The sequence below is a fragment of the Harpia harpyja genome, chromosome 1, assembly GCF_026419915.1.
Source record: "Harpia harpyja isolate bHarHar1 chromosome 1, bHarHar1 primary haplotype, whole genome shotgun sequence".
NCBI lineage: Eukaryota > Metazoa > Chordata > Aves > Accipitriformes > Accipitridae > Harpia > Harpia harpyja.
In genome coordinates, this window is record NC_068940.1 from 102,423,648 (window position 1) to 102,433,393 (window position 9,746).

Below are 9,746 nucleotides of genomic sequence, written 5' to 3' on the forward strand. Positions count from 1 at the left end.
ACAACCGATGCTCCAAAACCCACTGAAGCAATGGGGAGTCTTGGGCTGAAATCCAACTCTGTGCAAGACTTTCATCTCACCAGTGCTAGCGATTCAGCTCCAGGACGACAGATAGACGTTAGCTTTGTGCCCCTCAGAGCTCCTTCCCGAAAAGCTGCTAGTTTATGTGCCCTTATATTAAAGACTAATCTTAGTTACAAGCTCTGACATGGACTTCTCATTAGTAACCACCTATGAACTTCAACTGCTTCGGGTCAAGTTGGTTGTTAGTTCTAATTTTTCAAAAGGAAAGAGCTTTGTAGAATATCACCTTTTTCTTCATTTCTTTGCTTGTGCCTAACTGGCCCTTGGAGAGCCTTATAAGAAGTATGCACCTGTAAGGATATGTTCATGTAGCAATAAAACAAAAGACAACCAAATCCAAATGCAGCTAAGACTTGTTAATCTATTGGAAGTCCAAAGAGCCAGTCATTATGTATGGACAGCTTTATACCAGACATAAGTATTGCTTGGCATGGGTCCTTCTTTAATTGCATTATACAAACATAACAGAAAATTGACCCAAAGGGGGAAAACAATTTTATCCTTAGAACACTCTTCTGACTAAGTACAGAGCTTTTAATTAAATTCCCTATACAAAGTGACTGCCTGTCTCTCATGTTGAGCCTAATTGATATCAAAGCCATCCTTAAAATCAATATTTTTTTCTGGAAAAAAGAGCAAATACCCTCTCCACCCCAACAGAATTCAATAAATAATTTGATAGTACTTGACTCCTAACTGTAATCTTTGTCTCATTTGAGCAGAATATAAAGTGAAAATTTGTCCCCACCGCCCCCCAGCATTCCCATTGCACCACAAATCAGGAGCCACAAAATGTCAGTATTCCTCCTCAGCAGGTCTGCTGTTTCCATTTATTTCAGTGAACCACGCTGAGCAAGGGAGGAATTTGAAATCTTCAAGTAGCAACACTTTTATGCGGCTTTTGTTACCTGTTTTATATTTTTCACTTATTTATGATTACGGTTGCAGTTGGATCCCATTAGAAGTCTCAGTAAGATCAAAGACTTGTTAGAGCAGGCAGTAGACAAACCCATACTCTTTCAAGCCTGCTCGGGAGGGTTTGCAGTGTACCGTACCCCTGCTGCAAACCCGTAAGCAGGCGCTTAACTTTACTCCTAGGAAAAAAGGCGTGCAGGTCCCTGCAAGATGGGGCCCTGCTTTGATAAGACAAACACACAAATCAAAGGAGTGGGCCTTGTTCGTTACCTTTGCTTTCTAAAAAGTCTCCTTCATCTGTCCTTCTTGCTTTGTGCAGGAACCCTGTCAATCTATCTCATCAGAGCTGGCAAGAGAGTTGGTCCCCTTTGCCAGGAGCAGTTTAGAAAACCGAGGGAAAAGAGCAAGAACAAAAATGAAGCTAAACGCTAGGGTGGTGGTTTCTTTTTTTTTCAATTATTCAGCCAGGTTTAGTGAAGCAGGGAGCTGAAAGTCTGGCATTGGTTACTGTCCCGCCAAAAAGACGGTCTAACCGTAAGTCAAAGCAGAGTTAGCATGTGCAGTCCTTTTGCATTGCCTGTTCCTGATAAAAGCAGGAATAATCTCTGCAGAGACCACTGCCTAGCGAGGGAGCACGGACTTGAAAGCTCAGCCCTGATCTTCAGTTTCTGCTCTGTAATGTCTCTCTGTTGATATTGGCCCTTGGGGACTCTTGCTACAAGCACAATATTCTTTCAAGAGCGTATGCTAATTGTGGCATTATGGGTGTATTTATGATCTCTAGCTGACTGTGGCAGGTAAGATTGGGAGGGAAGTGATACTGAATCTACAGACAGATCACACTCATAAAGCATGATTTTGTGCTTCCCGTGCACTGTGACACCCTGAAGCACGAGGCATTAGCATAAAGAGAAACCTGCCTTGGCATCACTGGAATAAAAATTCATCCGTGATTTAGGTAGCCAGCTCCATGGACCTCACAGCAGGCTTGTGCACCAGCATAACGACCCGAAACCTGGTTTTCGTAGGCAGTCAGCAAAGCAGTCTGCTGTCCTGGGCTTTGGAAAAGAGGAGAGTCTGGGGGAAGGTTGGGGCATGGAAGGATGATGCTATTTTACCATATTATGCATGGCCCTTTGTTCCAAAAAGCATCATTCATTTCGTCCTGAAAATTAATTAGCTTCCAGAGTGGTCCTGTGCCTTCACACCTTCCCTTTGGTTCACCTCAGAGGCAAAAACCTGGTGGCTGCAGAAGGAAGTAGCCCTCCTAAAAGGTCACTTTTTCAGGGGTTTCTCACTTGGGGTCTGCATCCCATGGTCCTTTTAATATCTTATTGCTGGCTTTGGCAGACAGATGTGATCAGATCACCATGTGAGTGTGTTTGTGCACACCCGAGTCGCATCCTCAGCTGGGATTGCAGCTGGCGGTGGGGAGCCGAGCCAGCGCCCGCCACGGTGCACAGACGGCCCTTGTAGACGGCATGGTTCAAATACACCACCATTTCTCACCTAACATAAACTTGTTTCAGCTACACACAATACAAATAAAATATTTAGCAGAGGCTGGCCGTACATCTGAATGCCAGCGGAAAGTGAGAAGGGCTGGAAATAAATATTGACGTGAAGGTGCCAAGGCTCACGGTTAAGTCAGGTGTATGTGTCGCTATCTTACAGGCTCTGCTAAATGACCAGGGCCTGACTCTGCTCCCAGCTGCAATAGTGTAAATCTGAAATAACTCTGCCAATGTTATGGTCACACCACTTCAAAACTGGTGCGTATGAGCCTCTGTCCAGTGGGGCTGAGCATTTCAATGCAGTCCAGAAGACCCAGACCCCCCTTCCTATTAATATTTATTTATGCAGGATTCCTTAGGTGTCTTTGGAAGAGGCACCATAAAATTTCTGTCGCTGTAGGGAGGGCCCTGAAAGAACAATTTGCAGGCAGTTATTATCATTATTAGACATGGTAATTGAATTAGTAGTTATTTAATTATTATTATTAGTGTAATAAATAGTTCTTGCCCTCCTTGGTCCTGCAAAATGCAGGCTGAGGAAATCCCAGTAAGAGGGAAGAGCTCCATTTGGAGACAGCTATTGGAAAAACACTGCAGTGAAGAAGGAACCAGAGGAAATATCCATACCCACCCAGAAGGCAATTTCTGCACACTCTAAAATATTGCAAAAGATGCTACTTCCAGAGGTGCATTTTGGTTCAGGGAGGAGTTACGCTGGGAGCCGAAATTGTTGATTTATAGGTACATATATATATTGGGGTTTGCTTCGTCAGATATATGGCATAGAGGCCCCCAGTGTAACCGGTTAACTTTTCCATGGATAAGTTGCTTTGAGTTATGAGAAACATTTATTTACTGATGGAGACCGTGTGGTGACAACACAGCCTGTGAGGCAAAGCAGGTGGAAAGAAGGGTCCGTCTTGGCCAGTCTTTAACACGAGCCCAAGAGATAAGTGTTTCCAGTACAGCATGCCAAAGCGATGCAGGGAGATTTGTCTCCTACCCAAGCTAATGATGGAGCCATGTCACCATATGTGTGGTTAGTTTCCAGCAGCTCCTCACTTTTTCAGCACGAATGGAGGATGACAGATTGTATATTAGACAAATTACTCTTCTCTCGAAAGCAGCAGTCACAGTGATATCCAAGTGCCTTCTTCACTCTCTCTTCACTGAACAATTTCTGCACCATCACTCAAAGCTCTTTGCAATATAAAGGTGGTCGGTAAGCAAGAATTACAGTGCAGCTCCTGAGCTCCCAGCCAGCGCTTCCCGAGGCTACGCGTGTACCAGCGACCACAGCAGGCGGCCGTCCATCCTCTGATCTTCCTGCCAACTGGCACGGCCATGCTGGCACCCACATGGACAAACCCACTTCTTCTGAAAAAACAGGGTGGCCAGATCCCAGCTGCCCGCTGAGAGCAGCCCTGCAGGCTCCAGCCAAATCCTCGCCAGGGAGGATGCTCGCGGGGACAGTGCCGACATCTCCTGGCTAGGGTTTGAGCCAGGCTGTGGACCTGTGTCGACCCTGGGATGGGTGGCAGGGGGGTCTCCAGGTGTAGCAGGGTGGATTGATTCCCTGACCTCGGGGCTGCTCCCGGGAAAGTCTCCAAAGAAGCAGATCCAGCAGCACTGTGCGAAGGAGATGGGGAATTGATGTCCTCAGGGGAAGCCTTAGGGATTGCCTCAGACAACAAATTCACTACTTGCCTCAGGGGCAAAAACTGGAAGGCAAACATGCTCCTTAAAAACATCATGTCCCTGGGCACACTTTGGTAGAGATGAACTTTTTTTCACCGTGTTTGCAGCTTTCAGAGACAGATGGTGGTTCCCCTTGCAAGCTCAAATTTTTAAGGCATTTCTGATATTAAAGACTCATCTCAGTTATCAGTTGAACCCCGAGTTCCCAGTAGTAATTGCCTAAGGATACTGCGTGTAGGGTCACCCAGCTGGTGATGACAACTGGTCTGTAAAGGAGCACCCTCATGGCCTACCCTCTTTTGAGTACAAACCCGTAGATCCCATCAGCCACATGTTGTCAGGGGTCCGGTGCTCCACGTTACCTTCTTTTCATCGGCGTTCGCTTTTGCCTTGCGTCATCCACCTTCCGGCACATCTTCCAGACACCACCCAAACCACAGACCTAATTCTTGGGTTTGCTCTTTGGCTATCAATTCTGTCCTTCTCTTTGCCCGCTCCTCAAAGTCCTGCTGCTGCTCTCTGTCTCCAGGACATCACTATGGATAGTGCATTGCCCTCTAATGGATAGATTTCAAACTGAGCTCCTCGACCGACCAGAACTGTTGGTAGGATCCTCTGACCCACTCACTAATGAGGCAGGAGACTTGATATCTGCATCCAGGCCACTTTCTATTCCCCGCTTCTCTTGAATCAAAATAAAAAACTTTCTTTTTTTTAATAGCACAGACATAGGACTGAATGTTGCAGCTATTTTTAAGAATAGACAGATGAAATCTGTGCCAGTATGAACCCTGGTTCCTTCGTGTCCATGAATGCTTTAATTGGCTTCAGAGTTAGGAAAGCATTAACAAAGCTGATTTCTGTGATTCCACACATCTGGATTTCAGGGTGCTTTTTTTTTTAGCTTGCCTAATCCTGCTTAAAGTCTTAAGATTTATTTGTATGTTTATAAGATGTTTCTTTTCTCATTATATGTACATTATAGTCGCCATTAAAATAGTACAAGCAAAAGGAAAAACAGAATGGACTTGCAAGCAGCTGATAATTAATTACAGAGAACTTTTGAAAGGGTGGCTTAGCATCTTAAGCAATTTCTTTTGCTGCCAGATACATGGGCTTGTTTTATAAACTACAATCAATCTACCGTTGGGGGGAAAACTGCAAAATGAACTTAGTCATCTGAGCTCATTTTCAGTTTCAAAAACTGAAAGGCTTTGGAGTATAAAGTACCCTCTTCTTTTAATGTCAGTAAATAAGTTGATCTGTTTATATGGTTTTCAATACAAGTAAACTGCTTGCCATTTAAACAAGTTCAATCAGCTGTGAAAATTGACATTTTTAACCATAAAATCAGACTTCATCCTACCATGATATTAAATATTAAGGAATCATTTAAAGGACAGTATACATTTCAGAAACCTGCCTGGAGAGATGAATGCCAATTTCTGCCATTCAGAAATAACGTACAAAAAATGGCCCCTTGGCTTGGGGCCTGCTGTTCTGTAAAAGCCACTTTACAGACTTATTCCAACATGGTAAATCATCATTGCTCTGAGAAGACATTCAAGCTTCACATTTAGCCCTTGCGTAGCAAAACCTCATCCTCAAAGAGGACCGCCAGCGAGGATGGATGGGAGAAGGGCGTCGTATGCTGATGCTCTCCCTGGTGATAACATGTCTGGGTCTCTGGGAGGCTCCGGCAGGGCTCAGCATCCTCCGGTCCCTGGAGCCTGGGGCTTTGCGAGCCTGGGAGGCATCTGCCCAGCCGTACCCTGCCCGTGGAGGCGAGCAGTGGGATTTCCAGCTCCCCTTGCTCATACGCATGGCTGCGCTCGCAAGTGGCACTTGGGAATGGGACATTCCTACTGCCATCGAGACTTCAGAAGGTCTGCACATTCTCCTCTGGCCTCTGCCGCCTTTTTTTTTTTTTCTTTTCCTTCCTTTTTTTTCCCCTGTTTCTATCCAATTTGGGGGACAAAAACCCCGCGCTGCTTCTGACCGGGCTTACGACTGACACAGCTCTTCACAGCTGAACACCCCTGATGTTTTGCCTGTGCCAAAGGGGTCTCATTGTGTAAGGGGTTTCCTTCTGAATAGGACAAAGCAAAACAGCAAAGCAGTGGGATTACTGGGCTGCTGAAGGGAGACAATGGGGAAACAAAACTCAGGCCGGAGAGACATTTATTATTCGGAGGGGCATGGCTGCCCTTACACAATCCCTTTTAAAGCGCTGTGAAGTTTCTCTAACACAATCCAGTTCTGCAGCCAGGCAGAAATCCAGCGCGTTCGAAACCTTTTCATTCCATCCTTAATTTAAAAAATGTGCACCCATTTACTACCACAAACTGCAAGGGTATTAAGGTATAGGAAGATCTAACAACAGGCTTTGGGGTTTCTCTGCTTGAGCACCTCTGGATGTTTCAAGTACCAAACGATGACGGCAGTCAGCCCTTTCCATGCTGACTAGTTGACGTGGAAATCTGAGTGGGTGCAGGTTTCAGTGATCTGCTGCCTGCTGACTGAGCACATCTCTGTCGTTCCCCATCCCGTACTGGCTTGCTTTTGGCTTCCCGCCTGAATTTTAGCTCTAATTTCCCTCAAACGGCCTGAGGCTTTTCCGCTTGGGGGCAAGGAGAAGGGCCAGCCTTCTCGTTGTGGCTGTGGTAGTGATCTGCATCCATGGTGGGGTGAGATTGAAAAGAGGGTGTTAATTCTGGGGGTACTGGTAGGGTCTGTGTTTGCTCTCTGTGACTGTGGTCCTTTCCTGTCTAGAAATTTTCTCCGGGCCGCCTCCAATGCTGTAAGTTGACCTTACCCATACAGGACCACTCAATGCTGTCTCACTTGTCGCAAGTGCTGGGTATGAGCCCCCCAGATCAGCCCAAGGAATTCATTTCCCCTCAGCTTCCCACATGCCGAGCTGTGACTATCTCCCTGCCCTGGGCATAATGGGGAAAATACTGGAGAGAGAACAGTAACTCATCCCACGGGGCCGCTTGCTATAGGGCTAGCTCTTGGCGCTCCTTTGTTCCCCTACAAAGGCATGTGGAATGGGGAGAAGCCAGTCCCATCATAAGTAAACAAATGCGCTGAGTTAAATTTTTTAAATGGAGTCATAAATAAAGAACTATCATCGGAGAAGTCCCTAAAGACCCTGTTTTTGCTAGGGTTTTTTTTGATGTTGGCAGCTTCAGCAACTTTTACAGAGATGTCAGAGTAAATAGCCTGCGATCCTACAGCATCTTATAAAAGTCTTTAACAACAAGAAGATTTTTATGCTTTCATATTAGATGGGTTCCTAATAGACATTCTGTTCATGTCTCCTTATTTTATGTAGTGTAGAAAAAAATAATAATCCCTGTCTGCAGCATTTCTTAAAATGTACATCTTTAGCAATTTCTGACTTAAGGAAGAAAGAACTAGATGCCTTTTGGACAGAAGATGATCAGGGTTTTCTGGGATTTGGAACATCCCATAGCTTCTGCACTGGCCATAAACAGGGAGGGAGGGGAAGAAATGTTTATTCTGTTTAACTTAACGAACAGAAATTTAAGTGAGACTTAATCACACTGTACAGGTAAATTTCCTGATACGCTATTAGAAGGCTCTTTCATCTTGCAGATTAAAGGCAACCTGGGGAAGCTGTTGCACAGTGAGGTAAAGGGTGCATTAACTCTCCTGGCTCAGTTAGCACAAGGTGGGCCACTTCACTTTCAAAGAGGAGTAAATTTTCTCTCATGAGGAGAGTTACTACAAGGAGCATTAGTACAGCTTGCTATATGTTTACAACTTGCATTTGGGATAGGGTTGATTCCCCCCCCATAGAAGAGGTCAAAACCATGATGAGATACAGTAGTTGAAAGCTGAATCTCTCAAAATTCAACCTAAAAATGAGCATACACACTTTACCATAGGCATTTTTAGCTCCTGGAACAACTTACCTAAATTCCCCATCATCTGACAGCTTTAAATCAAGTCTGGATGTCTTCCTAGAAAATACACTCTAAACCAGCTAAAAGTCAAGAGCCTGACGCGTGATTCCCGTAGGGAGGGTCTACAGCCTACATTACGAGGGAGGTGAGACCAAGTGAGCAGAATGGTCTTAGAGTTGCTGAAGCCCATGAACAACATGTTCCACACCACTCTTGACCAACTGCATCTGCCTGCAGAGTGAGTGCCTTTAATAAATCATGGTTTTTTTCCCTTCTGTATCAATCACTTGTTTCAACTCTGGAGCTTTCTCAAAGGGAATGTTATAGGGCTCCAAAACCTTCACCTATGGCTGAAATGCAAACACAGTGATGGGGTTTTAAAACATGGAGCTGGTTTTACTAAAGTCTCCTTTCTTCCTCATGCCTGGAACTCATCCCTAAAACCTTCAGACTCCATACTTTTGTAAATCTACTTCCAAGGTGACAGATAAGGTGAAGCCCACTCAAACTACCTTTGGAGTTGTCTACACTGCAGATGTCCACCTGACCCAGCCACCATGTATAGTGGAAGGAGAGAAATAAGCCTTTGTGAAGAGTGATTCTTTTCCAATGTTAGGGTGAGGTGAAGAGTGCCCTGGACTCCCTTGGCTCTACCAACTGGATTGGCAGCGAGCATAGGAGGACCCGAGGGTGATGAGCTCGGATGGATTTAGAGCCAAGACAGTGTTTCTTGTATCTTGAAACAACCTCCAGAGGAGAATTTAGTGTGACCAAGTTGGAAGGGGGAGGTGGTGGAGGCAATTTTTTATTAGACCTACTGATATCTCTAGTGGCAACCCCAGATAAGCTTCTCAGAGTTGTGTTCCTTCACCAGGCCTGGCAAGAAACAGTAGGCTCTAAGGTAAATACAGGTTAGCTGCAACTGCTAATCCAATTCTCTGCACAGGTCCAGCTTGAGGGCTAGGTGCTGAGGGCTGTCAAGAGGTGCCCGCTTGCTAGCAGCACAGTTCCCTGCAATTGCAGGAGCTGTGCTGACTGTGTACAAGGACAACTCAAGCCTTGCCTGTAGTACCAGCTACCTGCAGCCCTCTCTGAAAACTGGCTTTCTTTTTTCCTTTCCATGTGTGTAAACCATCATCAGAAGCTCAGTGTTTCCTTTAATGCTGTAAATAGACAGCCTGCTGGCTCCATGACTGTGTTTGGCCTATATACTTTTTAAACATTGCTCTCATGGATCTCTAGTCTCTTTATTTCTGGCTATTATCAAATCGGTGTGAACTCACGATGGAGATACTTGCAACACTTTACAATGAGGTAGGAATCATTCAAGCTACAATTGCATCTGTTTTTGCTGCAAAGGTATGTCCTTTTTACTGTTGCTACACTGATAACCTTGGAGGCTTCGTTAAGGCAGAGTGGAAGTTTGGAAGGATAAAGAGTGTCTATACCAAATCTGGAGATGTGACTGCAGCTGAGATGGAGGCCTAATTAGCTTGGCAAGACCACCATGCTCCTGTGGGTACTGTAAGCTTGATTCAAGCTAGTGCACCAATGTGGTGTTGCACAGTGCTGTACAGTCAAGCCAGACTATTCAGAAGTAGAT